Genomic DNA, 18,045 nt, shown 5'->3' with positions numbered 1-18,045 from the left:
GCACCAATATTGTGGTACCAGAATATTGTGAGAAAAACAGACATACTTTAGTTAATGTAGAGTTAAATAAACGGGAAGTGAAATAAAGTAAATCAGCACTTATAAACCTCAGCTTCTCGATATATTGGTTCTCAATATTTTTGACATGATAACCTATTACCACAATATTTTTGCTGTTGATATTTTGACATACAACCCCTTCTGCTATCTATGTTATGTTATGATATGCAGATTTGTAGAGCGCACAACTATCCGGATCAGTATCCTAGCGCGGAGCAGTTGTGAGTCAACCCAAACCTAGGGCCTGATGGGGCTACTCGAAAAGCCAGGTCTTCAACTTTTTGCGGAATTCAAAAAGTGAAGAGGAGGCTGTTATGTGTAGCGGCAGGTCATATCATGCTTTAGGAGAAAGCTTGTCTGCTGCGTCTGTTTTTCTATATGCGTGGGATGTGTGCAAGTAGGAGACCAGATGTATGCAGGTGTCTGGAAGGCTTGTGAAAGCAGATGAGATTGCTGAGATATGCTGTGCCGATGTTATATAGTGCCTTGAAAGTTTGGGTTGGGAATTTGAATTATGCTTGTTTGTGCCAGTAGAGCTCCTTCAAGTGTAGTGTGATGTGAGTGTGGCATAAGAGGTTGAGAATAATTTTGGCTGCCAAGTTCTGAATGGTGTGCAGTGTTTTGGTGAGTTTTTGTTGATTCCAGCATTGAGGGTATTCCCGTAGTCTAGCTTACTTGTGACAGAGGTATGCGTGGTTGTTTCCGGATGCTGATTGGGAACCATTTGAAAATCTTCCTCAGCATCTTCAGGGTATGGAAGCATGAGGCAGTGATGGCATTGACTTGGGCAGACATGTTGAGTTTTTTTTCAGTGATGATACTGAGGTTCTCCCCGTGGGTGATGGGGGTTGATGCTAGCTCTGCTGGCCACCAGGTAGAGTTCTAAGGTGATGTGCTCTTCGTGACGATCATGCTTTCAGTCTGGTCAGTGTTTAGCTTTAGAAAGTTGGTCTTCCTCCAGTAGGCAATTTCAGTCATGTAGTGTGAGAAATTAGATTGTTAGGTGAGGGGGATGAAACCCTACTCGTGTAACAGCCACAATCCTTGTCAGGATGAACCACAAAAAGTCACTAATGTAATTTAAGCTAAAGCTTATTTTAGAGGCAATGTGTAAGGTATCTATGCAGCACTTAAACAGTAATAAAGTAAAAATACAACACAAGAGAAAAGCCACATCAGCTTATAAAAATGGAGTACATTTTAATAAATCATTTGACACCAGAATGGCAAAAATTCAATTAGTAGAACCGGAGAAGCAATTTTAAATGTTTAGGTAAAAATAAAGCACAAGGTGCCAACTGTGTTTATCTGTTTGCCCCGGACTGGGACAAAGGCACAAGTTCAAGCCGACTGGATGGAGCATGGTCCATATACAGGGAATGGATTAGGCCCTCTGAGAATTATACATTATGTCCTGGTTGTGGGGCATTACATCATGCAGCAGCAGTTTGAGGAGCGATGTGGGGTCCTGCATTGAGATCCGCCATGCAGCGTTGGTTCCAGAGAGTGAAGTGGGGTCCATGGATTGCAGTGTATCATTCCTGATGGGTAGCACAGCTGGGATGGCAGAGCACCTTTATCCCCAGTTTCAAGGGCCCAGGACTGGGGAGGCACCACTCAAGGGGGGTAGGACTGAAAACGGACAGAGTGCAGGTGCAGGGTTAAAGGGTGTTGGAGCTTGTTATGTCCCTGTAGCTTAGAACAGGAGGCCAGCCAACTCGCCCTTGGAGTCAATCTGGTGGTCCTGGGTACAAGATACAGGTCAAGTCCTTCTTCCTCAGCTAGCAGGGCAGCAGAGCAGTCCTTTTTTTAATAGCATATTTTATTGATTTTCGTGATATGTCAACATTCTTAGTCATTTGATATACAGCATATTACATTGGTGTCTGACAAACTAGGGAAAAAAAGACAAAAAAGAGACGAAAACCATAGTACTACAAATTAGTATAGTGTACCAGTAGTATTATCCATTGGGTTTGGTATTTATGTCGCTTTTACATTACCATGTCCTCAGAAACTTTGACAATCCCTCACCTGCAGTGTGTTATCGCCATGATAATAATCAAAGACAACCCTCCCTCCACCCACAACTAATAACAAACCATCAATGCCCCCCCCCCTTCCTCACAGACTCAGTTCTTCCTTTGTATATATTGGTGACAGTCAGCATAACAGTACATGTCAGTTGTAATTCTGTACACAAATCCAGCAACCAGTTCCTGCAATCTGTTACATTAATACATCCTTTGGACCCATCTCTGTGATACATCCTAATTGCAGTGCAGAGTAAAGTGCATTACCCATCTGATTATGTCGGTATCTCAGTGGCTATAGATTCCTCGAGCATCACATTCCATTCCATCGATATAGGTTTCTTTTGGAGCCCTCTATGTTCCTCACGGTTTAGCTCCGTACTTTCTGCTTTACCCCACCTGACCATTTCGTTATACCATTCTAGCACTGATGGTGCTTTTGCAGCCTTCCATCTCATGGTTATGGTACGCTTATCTAGAACTAGTGCCAAATTAGCAAATCTCGGTTTTGGGTCTCCTTTCTTGCACCTAGGATTTAGCCCCAATATGCAATATTCTAGTGGATCACCCCCTCCCCCTGGGGCGACAGTGCTTAATTTTGCTTGCATGTTGTCCAGTAGTGTATCAATCGTGGGCAGACCCATAACATATGTAGCAAAGTCGCATTGGAGGCGTGACAACGAGGACATGCCTCCACCATATCTGGGAACATGAGGCTTAGTCTGCTGGGGGTTAAATAGGCATGATGCGCTATCATGAGCTGAATGAATTTGAACTTTGGGTTTCGCGATACCTTCCTCGGGTATTCCAAAATAATTCCCCATTCCTTATCCATCAACTCACGGCCTATGTCACTATTCCATTTATCATGTAGTGTCTGTAGTGAGACTGCAGCATGCGTTCGAATCCCCCGATACATCCACTTAGTCAGGTGACTGCCGTTACCCATGAGATATTGCATGTGTACTAACTCAAGTGTTGGGGGATCCGTCCCTTCTGGGGCCCATGTGAGTCGGACATACCTAGTAATGTTAGCATGGAGAAGAAATAGTGTATTTAGTACTCCCTCTTCCCTCACAAATGTGTCTTGATTCATTAAAGTGCTGGCCATAAGTAACATTCCCACTGTGCTTACTCCAGTTTCAACCCAAGTAGATATGCGCTGAAGTGTTATAGGCCCTAGCGGTATAGGGAGTCCTAGTAATGGAATCTTGGTGGCATATGGGACCAGATCCTTTGTATAGCGAAATACCTTTTTCCAGTACATCAATGTAATTTATAGTAGTGGTGGAGCAGTTGGCGGGAGTCTGCTGTTTGACACCAGCAGTGTGTGAAGTGCACCCTTTTCCCATTCGCGCTTAGTCATGCCTATCTCTTGCAGGTTGCGCCCTGTAATCCAATATGCCAGACATTGCAATTGGCCTGCATAGCAGTATGCTTTCAAGTCTGGGACCCCCACTCCCCCATGTTTGGTGTCTAACTGAAGTTTCGATAATCCTGTTCTTCTACGTCCCGTCCCCCATATCAATTTCACCAGTAGGGTATCTAGTGTTTTAAACACATGAGCTGGGACTGTTCAGTAGAGCAGTCCTTCTTGCAACAGGGCAGCAGAGCAGCTGGATAGTCAAGTCAAGTCAAGTCAAAATCCACTTTATTCGATTAATTAAAATCATAAAAGCATACTACAGCAAATATCAAAAGTTCATCTATAAAACAATTGATAAGATTAATACAATATTAAACAGTTTATAGGTTAAAAAGCAGATTAAAAGGGCGATAGATACAAAAAATAGATTAAAAAGCACTCGACTGGGCGATATAGCTGTGTCCAAATTCCTGTTGTTCTTCCAAACTAAGCCTTTTTCTCTTGCATCTCACAGATGCGGCTAAAAAACTAGCAGTGCAATACATAATAAGAGGAGAGAGCAACATTTGCAAATAAAACAGTGCAGGCTTGTACTGGATAAATCCCAAGTCCTTCAGAATAGATTTTAAGTATTTTATACGCGGTTCATAATAGAAGGAACAAAAAAACAAAAAGTGGGCGTTATCCTGAATAGAGAAACCATCACATTTGCATGGGGCCGATTCCTCCAGCTTGCACCAGTCTTTCACATCCCACAGCACTGTATAAATTTGGTTAAACCGAAATTTGGATAAAAGCCATCTATGGAAAGGATTAATTACCATGGTTAAATAAGGGGCCAGCACACAAGAAGGGGATATCAGAACGTGAGCCCTCACAGAGGGTTTGCATAAATCGCGGGCTTCACGCTCAGCTGTGCGAACTCTCAGAAAATTTACTTTCACCCATTGTAAGTCAGCTCTACACAAGGTTTCAGGGCAACTAAAAATTTCAGGGCGACCCAAAAAAGCTGTCATAGTTTCGATATATGACAGCCACTGAATATCCCTTCTGTGATCAAGTTGGAGGCAATCTTTGATGATCCGGTGATTTAGGCTAAGGTTGGGGTTAAGCCAAAGCTTTATCCACATCAAAAGTGGGGCTAGATTTAAAATGTCTAAAATGTAACCCATTCCCAGCTCTAAGTGTACTGAGAAGGTAGCAGTTGACTGGGGTAACCCCAGCAATGAACGAAAAAATGTATTTTCCTCTGTCTGGATATCTATGACGTTAGCGTAACCCCAGACAGCTGCGCCATAACTAGCAATAGCAATTGTCTTGGCTTTATAGATGGCCATAATGGCCTCCATAGGTTTCCCCCCCAATCTCTTTGCAAAACCCAAAATTGCACCGTACGAACTTCTTACCGCATTAATTTTAGATGTTACCTGCGGTGTCCAAGATCCCCTCTGATCAAAGATCACACCCAGATAGGTGAAGACCTTAACACTAGTAATCACCTCTCCGTCACAGAAAAAGGATTTTTCTTTACGCATGCCACGTCCGACAGACATGGTATGTGATTTACTTTTATTAATCACCAGATCGAGACTACTCATAAAATTACAAAAGGCGTCTAATAACTTTTGTAGGGCAACTGGGGTCCTAGCTATGAGTACCGCGTCATCTGCATAGAGGAGCACCGGGATTGGTGCACCCCCCATGCAAGGAAAATCTTTTGTAACAGACGTTAGGTAACCCTCCAAAGAGTTCACATAGAGCGTAAACAACATTGGAGCCAGGATACACCCCTGGCGGACCCCTCTAGTGGATCTAAAACTCTCGGTGCACTGTCCATGGGTGGTCATTCTAATGCGGGCCCTCAGATCTTTGTGAAGCTCCGCTAGAAAGTGCACCAGAGAGCTATCGAGGCCCATCTCCAACAACATTGCCCACAGTTTTGATCTATTAACAAGATCAAAAGCTGTGGACAAGTCCATAAAACCCAGGAATAAGCTGCCCCCTTTTGCTTTAGTGTATTTGGACAATATAAGGTGGAGGTTGAGGCATTGGTCCTCAGTACTCCTCCCTGACCTAAAGCCAAATTGAGCCTCGGATAAGATGTTGTTTCCCCTGGCCCACGCGGAAATCCTCGCCAAAACAACCTTGCCTAAAATTTTGACCGAGGAGTCCAGAAGCGATATGGGTCGATAACATTTTGGGTCTCCTCTCTGCCCTTTTTTAAAAATAGGGACGATTGTAGCGAGGGACCAGGACTCAGGGAAACCCACTATTGCGGCGGCGTTAAAAACTCTAATTAAAATATTTGCCCAAAACAGTGGGTTTGCCCTGTACATATCTGCAGGTACTCCATCTGGGCCGGGTGCCTTACGCCCAGCTGTCTCCTCTATGGCTCTAAGTACCTCACAGGTTTCAAAACTCACAGGTTCCATTAGACTACCAGTTACAGGGATTATAAAAGGGTCCAGCTCTCTGTGGCTGTCATATATTTTTTCAAAGTGAGACAGCCACTCAGCTTCTGAGATGTTTAATTCCTGTACTGAGTTTTGGGCGCCTGTCAGAAATGGAGAATTTATTATTGTCCAGAATTCGGCACTATTTTTTAGGGTAGCTTTGTCCCTTAGGTCCTCCCAAGCTTTACTTTTTAATTCTTTTTTACGTAGAGAAATGACCGTATTATAATCCTTCCTCAGTCGTGCCACAAGCTCCTTGTTCCTTGGGCGGGCACTAAGGGCTTTTTTGAGGCGGTTATGGGCTTTACTACAGTTTTTATCAAACCAGCCTTTTGCCTGATATTGTTTGTCCCCCTGCCCTTTGACTAGAAGACTGCTAGACACAAACCTGCAAATACCTTCAAATGAAGATATAACATCATTGTGCCCGGCTAGAGGAGTAGCACACACCCTTAACTCATCTGCGACTGAATTAGATAAAGTTACAAAAAAAAATTCTGGTACAACCGCCTCCCATTTGAGTCTTCTCCCCTGATCCTTTGCTTTTAAAGGCAAAATAGTCTGCTGGAGAACAACCAATTTTGACAAAAAGGCACTATTAGTTAGCACCAGTCCGACAGGGTTGTGATCACTCATGGGCATATCAATAGCATTATAAGTAATCACATAATTAAGAAAGAATCTCGAAATAAAGATAAAGTCAATAATCGAGTCGCTAGCCCTGCCCGTGTAAGTGGCAACCCGTGTGGTAGTATCAGAAAATTCAGCTTCGAATAACTCATTTAACAGCAATACATTTTCAAGTGCTCGACCATTCAGTGTGTGTTCTAAATGAGGGGGTGACACACTGCCTGGCCCCTCCATATCAACCATAACACATTTAGAACACAAATGAACATTAAAATCACCCATTAAAATGATTCGAAACAAAGTGGTTTGCTTGTCTCCGTAGAGAGTTAAAAAATCTAATAACCAATTAAAATGCGAGGATTCTGGATTACTATTGGGGGCATTGTAACAGTTAACCAACAACAATTTACCATCATCCTCTGTGGTTAACTCCAGAATGATAAAATTATTGGAGGCACAGTCTAACATAATCAGTTTACCTTTTAAATTCACTGAAACCAACATCATAAGGCCTCCTTTGTTCCGGCCAGCTGAGGAAGGCAAGGCAGGGACAAAAAAGGATGTAAAGCCATCTATCCAGTAGTCACATTCCAAGTCCCAAGTCTCTTGCAAGGCAATAACATCGTAACTCTTGATAAAGCTTTCCCAGCTGGGGTCTCCCTTCTTGGCCCGCAAACCAGCAATGTTCCAAGATAGCAGCCTAACCGTTCCCCCAATGTCACTAATAACGATCTCAGGTAAATTGTTCTTGACCACCTCAGAAGAGGGTACGTGGACCATAGATGTTCGGGCCGCAACCGCGGCGACCTCTGTACCCTCTCCCTCTTCCCGTCAATCACAGAGGTCGAGACCTGAGAGCACATCAAACCTGTTGTGCGTAAAAATGGGGGGACCCCATGAGGTGGCATTTTCACGGCACTGCAAAGAACATTGCTGTGCCCGACTAGGCCCCACCGGGGTAAATGGACAAAGTCTTGGTCTCGACGCGGAGGGAAAATTGGCCTTGTTGTAAAAATACCCCAATGGGCGAACACGGATGCTGTCGCTCTCCTCCAGCAGAGATGCTGCCCGCAGGAGGACAGTGGCCACGTGTTGTGGATATTTAAAATTCACAACCACGCAGTCCCCCCTACAGAATTTTCTTGATGGGCCAATCCAGTTCACTCTCCTTGTCGTGATTATATCACCAGCAAGTTTGGAAGGAAAACCACACTTAGCGCCTAACCAGGCCACCACTTTGTTTTTAAGGGATTCGTGCGATTCCACTTGCGGCTCTGAGTTGCTTGGGCCGAGTAGTGGAACGTCTGCAAGTACGATGACGTATGGAGCGCATTCCGGGGGCAAATTAATAGTATTAGCGCGTCTACTTTGTACAGCATTAATGTTAATGCCAGGTCTCTGCAGACCCCTCGCCTGATCGGAATCCACATCTGTTGATGGGGGATGAGTTACTAAGGGGACAGTAAGATTATGGTCTGAACTATCAACAGGACGAATCATAGGTAAAGAGTTGGGAACTTTTGTAACACTACAACCCGTCACCCCGAGGTTTGCTAAACTATTATGAGGGGGTAAGGGATTCGCCTGAGAGGATTTAACCAGCTGTTGATCCAGTAAACCTCCAAGTCTTTTAATTTCCGCATTTGCAGTGTCCAGTTTGGCTGTAAGACGGTCAATACAGGCTTTAAGTTTTAGGTCTACAACAGCCTCAATACGTTCAATTAACAGATCAAACTGTTCTAGGCTCAAAGTAGTCTTGGGATCCTTCATAGGCTCTACAATTAAGTTGGTTTTGGGGGAACTGTGTTTATCTGGCCGTTGAGTTTCCACCCTTCTCCTCTGGGCGGTCTTACCCCCCCTCTTACTTTGAAGCCTTCTGCAAGATCTAACTGGTCTCTTGCCCCTAGTTTCTTCCAATGTTTCTGAATCTACCTCAGAGTCAGGGCGTAACGTGTCATTGATTATGGAGACCATTGCTGCGTTATCCATTTCCTTGACAGTAGGAGCTACTGTATTACAAATTAGTTCGGTCACGTTATGATCTTGTAGAAAACAGTCCGTGATTCTATCGCCATCTGGGACGTCCTCCAATGTAGCGGTTATTGCTAGAGAGGGGGCATGATCCAAATCATCTATTTTACCCAAGGAAGCTCTTCTATCCTCGTTGATCTTAGTTACCCTCTTGACTAGAAAATTGTTCATTGAGCCCGCCCCCGAGACTACCTTATTTTTCTTGGGACCTGACATCATGGAATTGGCAGTCCCCGCAACAGGATCCGGAATATAACCACAAGTCCGTCTCAGCCAATCAGCAGCACGACAATACTCAAGGGGTGCAACCGTAAGTATGGCATTCAACGGTAATACCTGTGGAGCGGCAGGAGATCTGATGTCCGATGTCAGGGGGATGGCCCCGCCCTGCCTCCTCCTGCCCCGGACGGCCACAGACGGCCCGCCCTTTGCCCGGGCTTAGCCCGGCGCGTCCCGCTCGCGTCCCGCGAAGCGGGTCTCCCTGTAATTTATGGCGCCTCCTGGCGTCACTACGTCGCGCCGCCGCTGAGGCTGCCGGGAAATGCAGTCCCGGGGCGGCGACGCGGAAGATGGCGTGTCCTCTGTAGTCTCCTTGACTCTTGGCGGTGTCGGCGGTAATGGCGTGGCGTGGCCCAGCAGGTTACAGGTAAGTTCTGGCAGCTCCCCCCCCCCCCCCCCCCAGCTGGATAGTCCTTCTTGCAGCAGCGCAGTCTTCCTTCTGAGTCTTCCACAGGTCCAGAAGTGATCTGAAGAGTGGGTCTGAGGGACCTCTTCTTATACCTGTTGATCACTTTGAAGGGGAAGAACGTTCTGGAGTTTTCCCTTAAAGATGTGCCTGGAATTTCCTGCCTCTCTGCACTGGTCCCAGTCTGTCTGGGGGCACAATAGGCTAATGTGAAGGGTAATTAGCCTGTCTGCAAAACTCAAAGGATAATTGTTTAATATGTGGCAATTATAATATACATTTCCGGTGGAAAGTGTGTGAAAGAGGTGCACATCTGTTGAAATCTAGACAATACCAAAGGAAATGAAAATGTGTGTGTGTGCGTGCACGTGTGTATGTGTGTGCACGTGTGTGTGTTTGTGTGTGTGGGTGTGTGTGTGTGTGTGTGAGTGAGAGATAAAGAGTGATGTGTGGAGAGAAAGAGTGTATAAGACTAATGCACAGAGGGGGATTTCAGAGGAAAGTGATATAAGGGAGGAATAGTCGTTGGTATTGAATAAAGGTCAGTGCTAACAAGAAAGCATTTGTAATGCCAGTATGTCTGACTTGCTCATGATGTACTTGGATGCGCTAATTGAAAACCCAGGTAGAGGCACCCAAACACTGGTCACTGGTCAGACAGGGATCTAGTTCACATGTTTTAGGCCACACCTATAATTCTTAGGCCATGCCTCTTATAAAGGGTTCCTAGATAGGCATTTTAAGGTAGGCCTCTATCAGAGATACCTCCTCCCCCCACCCTCTTTTTTTCATCCCACTTAAAGCACTGCTAAATCAGAATTTGGCCAAGAAAGACAGAGGAAAAATAACACAGCAGAAAGAGCTTGACATCTATCCCTTTTGTGGGTCTCACTAGTGTGTTGGACTTTATCTATGGGTATCAAATGGCGTGTACAACTCAAACGTTTTGTTTCTCGAAACCCCGACATGGGATAGAACAGGATCTCTTAGGATCTTTGGAAAGAGGCCTAATAACCTGATAACGAAGAATACTTCTTTGAAATCTTTATTTCAGAAAGCAGAGTAATAAAGCATATTGCATATATATTATTAATTCATCTCTCTAGATGAGATTAACAAAGCAAAAACATCATTAAAAAAACATACATTCTGTGCAAATATCCAATAATTGATTTTAAATAAAACCATCACTATCAACGATATTAAAATGAATCATTGCAGTGAAATGACTGACTCACAAATAGTAATACAACCCATCCATTCAGAGCTGCAGCAGAAGTTCATGTCCCAGGCTTCCTGTGTCATTGATTTAAAGTGCCCATTGACTTTCAGAAAGGGGCTGAAGTATTTAATGGAACCTCATACTAATAAAAAAAAAGTAAAAAGAGGGGAATGGAGATTATACGCGTTACCAGGGCTAAAGACACAGTTGAAAACAAATAACTTCTCTTTAAACCGCCACCAGAACAGCAGGCAAGGGGTAGTACCAGGATCACACAGAGCCACAGTGAACTCCTATCTACACATGCAGTGTGTCCTTGTCCTCACTGTATCAGGTTGCTCATACCATCAGTAGCTTGAAAAAAAAAAGTATAGGAACACTGGGTTTACCACAATGGGTGTGTAAGGTTCCGGTTGGGACGGTAATGTCCCCAATGTGGCTGAAAGGAGTGTCACCCTCTACATTGAGTGTCCCAAATATGCTTCTGATTTTTGTTTCAACACAAATGCGAATCATATATGAATTCTGGGGGTTTGTGACAATGGATTCAGAATGAGAAACGTGGTCTGCAAGGGCACACTAAGAGCGCCCTTCTTATAGTTTGACGCTACTATTGTCCTCTCACACGACAGAGCGTGAGAGACCGAGGGAGAGCGAGTGTCTGAGGCTCCAGGGACACAGGAATCCATTTTGAATCTCCTCTATAATAGTGGTTCATAAAATGTAAGATGGAGCGACTCTGGCTGGCTGTTGGATGTAAATTGGTGGTCATCAATAGACAATTAATCAAGGCCTTTGAAGTGGGCTGGGCTCTTGTGAAAGGAAGGCAGGGGACACAAGTCCCTTTGAAATGTACGGACAGTATCTGCCCCTTCCTTTTTCATTCTTTAAAGTTGTTCATGGACAGTTTTTTTGTGTATGAGCCAGGTCAGGGATGCCCAGCTCCTTTCGTGTCATTTGTCTTGCACTCCCCTGTCAGGGAACATTCCTCCCTCCCTCCAGCATCCCTTACAGATTTATGACATGCCACTGAGTAGCTAGGTGCGAACACTCTCCTAACGCAAGACAGCCCACAATAATTCATTCTGGGAGATTACACATTTCTAAGTTACAAACCTTATATAAATATGGGAAGGTGTTCAAGGGCTTTCTCACTGAATGGTGCCTGGCAGTCCACAGCTGTAGACAAGGGAGGTTTTCTGAGTTCCAGTGCTGGGACATTTTGGCAGCCACCTCCCTTCTAAGATCAGGAACACGACCTGGAGTGCTGCTGCAATTTCTCCAGTGGCAGCTCCTTTGCTGAGGCGGAGAAGCGCCTCTCCACTGCACTTTGAGCAGAGAAAAAAATTAAAAATAAAGTGTTAATAACACAATGTTATTATTTTATTTTTCCTTACTTGAAGGAGGTTTACAGGGTGGGACTGGGCTGTCAGCAGAGCCAGCAGGGTAGGGGTGGTTGGGACACTTAAGTGCGCATGGCAGTTTGGACGGCCGTCTTGCACACTTAGCATGTTCTCCACATGGCTGTATTGCACAGGCTCCCACTCCTTGTCTGAGCTCCTAATCACTGTGATCAGACCAATCACGCTGCTGCTAACATGCTGGTGACAGCCGCTTCGTGATTGGCTTAGGGGAGCCTGCGTGTGCTTCCCGCAGGAACAGAAGAGTACAGAGGTGAGACGATGGCATCCCCCCCCCCCCCCCCCGGACCTACCTGTACTTCTCAGTGGCAGCCACCACTGAATTTCTCTAGGAATACTGTGGGGAGGAGGCTTCAAGGAATGACGCCAAGATAGAGGAGGATGGGGGTACTGGAGGTGTGCACACAGTGAAGCACCAGCTAAAAGTACAAACTACACTCCAGCTGCCTTGACAACGTATGAGCTGTGCAAGAAGGATTGAGCCAGAGCATCAAGCATTGACCAAGGTGTGGGAAAGGAGCCATGTTTCCCGAGCTGTGGTGAGCTATGTGTTGTCCCTTGCCCCCATCCATACCTCTGCAACACCTCGAGTGTCACTCAGTAGACTCACAGTCTGTCTTCGTGAAGCACTATTGTGGAAGAAAGACCCTTCAAAATAGAAGCGAAGCGTAAGGGCTCTGTTTTCTATGAGCCGTGACCTTTGGCTATGGGGCTTTAAACTTGAACCGCAGCGTCATCGCTGACATTTCTATAGTCTAAGTAGCAGTCCATGAACCTGCTTTTATTGTTCCTGGTACAATTTGGAGATCCTGATGCATGGATACTGAGTTACATCTCTTGTCCTGTACTGGACTGCTGTAGAAATCTCAGCAAAATATTCAGCGTTAAGGATACTTTGTGTTGGGCTCTTCAATTGTTTGCATGTTATGGATTTGTTTTGGACCGGCATAAATTCCTGCTACTGGCATTCACTCAAGTCACCCAAGGTTGCAAGTAAAAACTGTAATTTGCGAAGTGGCAGAGTAGGCTGAGATTGTGTTCAGCACAAACGGGCTTCAGGCTGAGAGCACACAAAGGACTGAAAAGCACCCCTAAAGAAGACAATCGATACAAAAGTGTTCAGGGAGGGTTCCTAACTGCCAAAGGGATATTGCCTGTACTTTGAGTCCCAAAGGGCACCAGGACAACAAGCCAGAAGGAACTGTTGTAGCAGGAGCTGTATTCACTGTTACATGGCATAACTTCGTGTAGGAAATGACCATCTTTTGTGGGACATCCCTCTAGGTTGTTTTGTCCCATCTGCTTTGCACGCTTTAGAACTCTTTGTACGTTACCCTTTCTAACCAGGAGTAAAGGGCCTGCGCTCCCCCCTTTAAACATGTATAAATTGGCTTATTCCTAATTGGGAATAAGAATTTCCAAACTGCTCTCCTTTTTATGGTTTATCAGTAGTGTACACTTGAGCTTTTTATGTGTACTGCTGTGGATGCTCTTTCTGCTCAACAGTGCTTCTTCAAATGAATATGCGCCTCTAGCTAACTGACCTACGTGTCTCCATTATTGCGGAAATTCATCAATTTGAAGTCTGTTAGATGTTGTGGCCATCATTAACCTTTACAAGTAAAATCTCATGTTGCCAATTTGTATACAAATAATTTGTTGTCTTAAATCCTCATATCTTGTTAGTGGCAGTACATTTTGGATGACAATATCCTTAATGGGGGGATCATTTTACGTAACCTATAAATGCTGAAAACAAAGTCTAATACTGACCGCTTCAGACTTCGCAGTGCACTGTCAGAGATCCCTAGGTCACATAACAAGAGGCACATATTTATTCCGAATTGGCACATTTAACTTGCTTATATGTCCCTAGTATATGGTGGTAGAAAGTGCACCCAGCGCTATGAAGTTAAATGCCACTTGTGAACTGCAGCACCTATTGTTCCATCCACTACAGTGGCAGTCTAAACATGGCTACAGGCCTACCCTATGGTGCTTGGCTGCTGCAGTGTAAAACATGCAGTGTGACCTCTCAAAATAACATTTTTTGATAGGTAAAAACCTCCCTTTTAAATATTAAGTCACTCCAATGTAGGCCTTGTAGCACATAACGCAGGGTCATGGTAAAAGTCTAACAGATAGAAAATGAATCTTACCTTGTCCCTATAGGAAAGGCACACAAATCTTTGTTTATTGTGGCAGGCCTAGCTGTCTTATGTAGAAAACCAGAGCACAGATTACATTACTAATACTGTATCTCAGGATTGGGATCAGCAAGAAAAATATTTAAACAACTATTTCCAAGGGTCAGTTAGCTGGCTATCTGCGTGGCTACAGGCACACAGAAAGCTGCAAAAGTATTTTTTGTTGCAATTCCCAGCTGACCAGCAGTAATTGGAATTTGGACTGGACTTTGCTACTGTTGTCTGCCTTGTACCCGGAGAGACTCGTGGTGCCCTCCCAGAGGTCCTGGTGGGCTTAGAAGTGCCTGGGTGCAAGGAAAGAAGTTGGAAACTTTTGCTCCAGAGCCTAGGAGACTACCACAAAAAGTACCTGAGCAGGTATTCCATGGCGTCTGATTGAATTTCAGATTTATCTCCCTGAAGTGATCCAGCATCTCTGAAAAAACGACAAAGACCCTTTCTGTTTTGGGACTTGGAATATTTTTTAAACAAAAGTCTCAAAATGTTCAAAGCCTTACTGGGACCAACCTGCAGCAGGTGTCAAGTTAACAGTTTCCTTCCTGCGGCTACAATTTCAGATTTGTCCCACGGGGAGACAGCTTTTTCTTTTTTAAAAAATGACAAAGACCCTTCCTGAACTAGGACCTTGAAACTTTTTGGAAGTTTTTGACTTCTAGACTTTCACTGGGCCAAATCCACTTGGTGTGTCCAACCAGGGCTCCATCTGCCTCACATGGCACCTAGTCCCCAGTCTACAGTGACCCTTAACTACCATTGGCCCTTTCCACTTCCCTTATACGATTTTTGTAATTTTGTTCATTGCATTTTTTCTGTTTTTCTATTTAGGTTTCGTATCTTATTGTACAGCATTTTGACCTTCTATTGTTACACATTGCCCTAAAGTAAAGCTGCCTGCTCTATGCCTTTCCTAGAAAGGTGTTGCTGTCAGATAGTTATGTGACTTTGGGGGTCCACCCTGCTAGGGTTATGATTGTTCTTTGGGGTGTGCAGATGCCCACCCCAAATAATAATCAGTTGCCCCCTTATATCTCCTCCTCATCCCAGTCAGAACATGTGCCCCCACCCATAGACAGGCAGATTCACACTTGAGTCCTTTCTACTTTTAGTATTTTGTAGTACAAAAGGACTCCTTCACCTCCTGATTATTTTCTTGCCCTCTTGGTTAGGTAAGATACACGCCTTTGATTGTATTGCTCATTTTATTTAAATTACTGGCTTGCAATTCCTCTTATTGTGGAGCTAGGTGTACGGTTACCATGCTACACCTGCATCCTTGCTCCTGGCTCATGTGTTGGGCTGGGGCGGGGTAGTGTTCTGGATGCGTACTTGTATATTTTGCAACTTGTATATATGCAACTCTAACCACTAGTATCTGTAGTAGACGTATGTACTTAGTACCATTCTTATGTGAATTTAGAGTTTTTCTGTTTGTATCTTTTATGTAACTCATGTACTCCGAAGTCCTTATGAAATGTAACTGGTTCTTTTGTAAAGGGCTCTGACACCTTTGGGTAAAGTTTGCGCTATATAAAATTGCATTAAATAAATAAATAAATAAATAAAAATAAATAAATGCATGCTACAGGCAGCCGTTTCAGTGCCCTGAGTCCTGTGCAATGCTCACCATGTGCTCGTAATACACATGCTAATTTGTAGGTTCTAAATCTCAGCAGTGCAAGATTTGGTAACCTGGAGACTGGTATAAATATGAAGGTGGTGCCTTTAGCATTGTATTTTTTCTGCTAATGCAGATCAGTTGTCCGGAAGCAGAAGCAGCAGGTGTAGAGGTCCTCCAAATGTCAGGAACTGACCGCCAACAATTAATTAAAGAAGCTGTTGATTCTGATTTCAATTAGCCCAAGGCTAAGAGGCAGTAGAGGGGCTTAGCTGATGACCAAGTCAATTTCCCAAGGGGCAAGTATGTCCAGGAAAGAAACTTCAAAGATGTATTGATGCATATTCATGACATCTTGGGATTACAGCAATATACAGCAAGATATCTTGTTATCTGTCATTATATGTATAGTATTGCGCTGAAGGTAAAATAAAGTACTGTTCTTTTGAATGAAGAGACAAGAGTAGTTGGCCATTGATTTATTATGTACTATTAATGTTACTCTGCCCTCTGAGTCTCCATCAACCTACATTAGTAGGCCTCGGCTCTCTCAGCTTCGTTACCCTGAGAATTAAGTACTAAATGCTTTCATCTGTAATCACTTTGGGGTTCATTAGTAGGCAGGCACTGGGAAACCAGTAACTCCTGTGTGACTCAGACGGCCAAACAAGTTCCCACATTTCCCATCTGATTTTTGTAAACTACTAGGTTGTAACATTTCAGTTAATTTCCGACCCCGTTGACAACACCAACTGTATTGCCGTGGCCCTCATTGTCTTCTTTATAATGGAACCAGCCTATTAGCTATGTACAATTTATAGAAATTACCCTCGAAATAGGAATAATGCTTTAAAAACAGGACAGTTTGAATTTACTCTTAGATATTCTTTTTATTAAAAGTGCACAGAAGGAAATCATCTCTGTACATGAGGGCAAGAGGCCCTGCAAAGCACGGTGTTATCTTTAAGAGCAGTCCTGTGGAGAAATGTTTTTCCTATGTGTGCTTTTCTGAGGCTGCCAGCCCCCGACAGAGAGAGCCCACAGTCCGCCATTTGACGACTAAAATGAGCTATAGGTATATTGTTAGATTTGCCTGGTATCGCTCTTACATGCATTAATGATAAAATAAAGTACAATTTGGAAGGTATATATGTATTATCTAACACATGAATGTTAAACACGATCTATGTATTTATATGGAATTATATTTATACAGTGTTTTAAAGCTATAAAGCGAACTTCAGCTACTCGGACTAAATTACACCTTCTTTTGGCTGGAGTGTGACGGATTATTCTTGCCAGACTATCGCACCCAGGAGTGCCCAGAAAGGACCATTGATGCCAGCCGTAATGAGCCCAAGGGACGGATGTATGGATTTCTGTTGAGCAGTCCAAGGCACTACCTGGAAAGCACTCCCGATGGTCTCCTCCCCATACTTTGACTGACAGCGTGCTCTGCCTATGAAGATGCAGAACCAGCAGGTCAAGCTCGTAACATGAAGAAATGGTCTGCCAATATTTTAGTCTTAGGATGTATAGTGTGTGCCACTGGTATTCCGAAGCAGATAGCCCAAAACTTAGACATGCCGCAAAGAAGTGAAATGGGGCCCTTGCCAGCAGTTGAAGGTGCCAACAAGCCTGATAGTTTGTTTTTAGGACTATGCACTTTCTTCAAGAATCCCTCTCTCTCTAGCGTGGGTTTTCATGGTCATTGAAGGGCTGTTCAAGGCTACAGCACACAATTGGTCCAAGGTGGGTGCATGTCCCACCTTCTCTGTCCCCTGGCCTAGGGTGCTCGGGAGCGGGCAGCAGCGCCATCTGTTTCCAATTAATAATTAGAAACAGATGGCGGTCAGCGCTGGTAGCGCTGGTTTTTCGCCTACAGCGGCGGGCACCAATCCCGGGCTTGTTAATGTATAGTGCACCAATTTAAGATGGTGGCCATACGTCATGCCTTATGACATAATTAACGTCATGATGAGGCTGTCTCGTTTCTTTTGCTGTTGCTTGTTTTTTTTAATTTCCATCACGTATGAGACAATGATGAGCCTGCCCACATAAAGTCCTGCTTACAACAATCCAAAAATGTAATCTGACCAATGGGCCGCTACATTTCATTCCATCTTCTATTTGCTGTGTTTACTGCATCCATAGATTTGAGCACCTACTGCTGTCTTGCTTTGGTCAGAATAAATTGTAGATCTGATAGCTGTTTGCGCTTTACACATACACCAATAACGTATAAACCCCAGCTGTTACTTTGCATTAACATTAAAGATTAAAGAACTCCCACAGATGGTTATAGTGTGTCACTTCCTTCTG

The 18,045-nt window shown here is 44.1% G+C and overlaps 1 protein-coding gene and 1 long non-coding RNA gene across 2 annotated transcripts in view; one reads left to right on the top strand and one right to left on the bottom strand.

Annotated features, from left to right (window-relative positions):
• The window catches only part of ABCD2 (ATP binding cassette subfamily D member 2), a 165,660-nt gene that overhangs the window by 128,151 nt on the left and 19,464 nt on the right, over positions 1-18,045 (top strand). The window lies entirely within an intron of this gene.
• The window catches only part of LOC146856078 (uncharacterized), a 70,094-nt gene continuing 53,285 nt past the window's right edge, over positions 1,237-18,045 (bottom strand). The window contains exon 3 of the long non-coding RNA XR_014981428.1: positions 1,237-1,954. This is a non-coding gene — a long non-coding RNA (uncharacterized LOC146856078). The remainder of the gene's footprint in view (positions 1,955-18,045) is intronic.

The sequence above is a fragment of the Triturus cristatus genome, chromosome 4_1 (assembly GCF_964204655.1).
Source record: "Triturus cristatus chromosome 4_1, aTriCri1.1, whole genome shotgun sequence".
NCBI lineage: Eukaryota > Metazoa > Chordata > Amphibia > Caudata > Salamandridae > Triturus > Triturus cristatus.
Note: the sequence above shows the minus strand (reverse complement) of the source record. Positions and strands in the feature narration are given on the sequence as shown.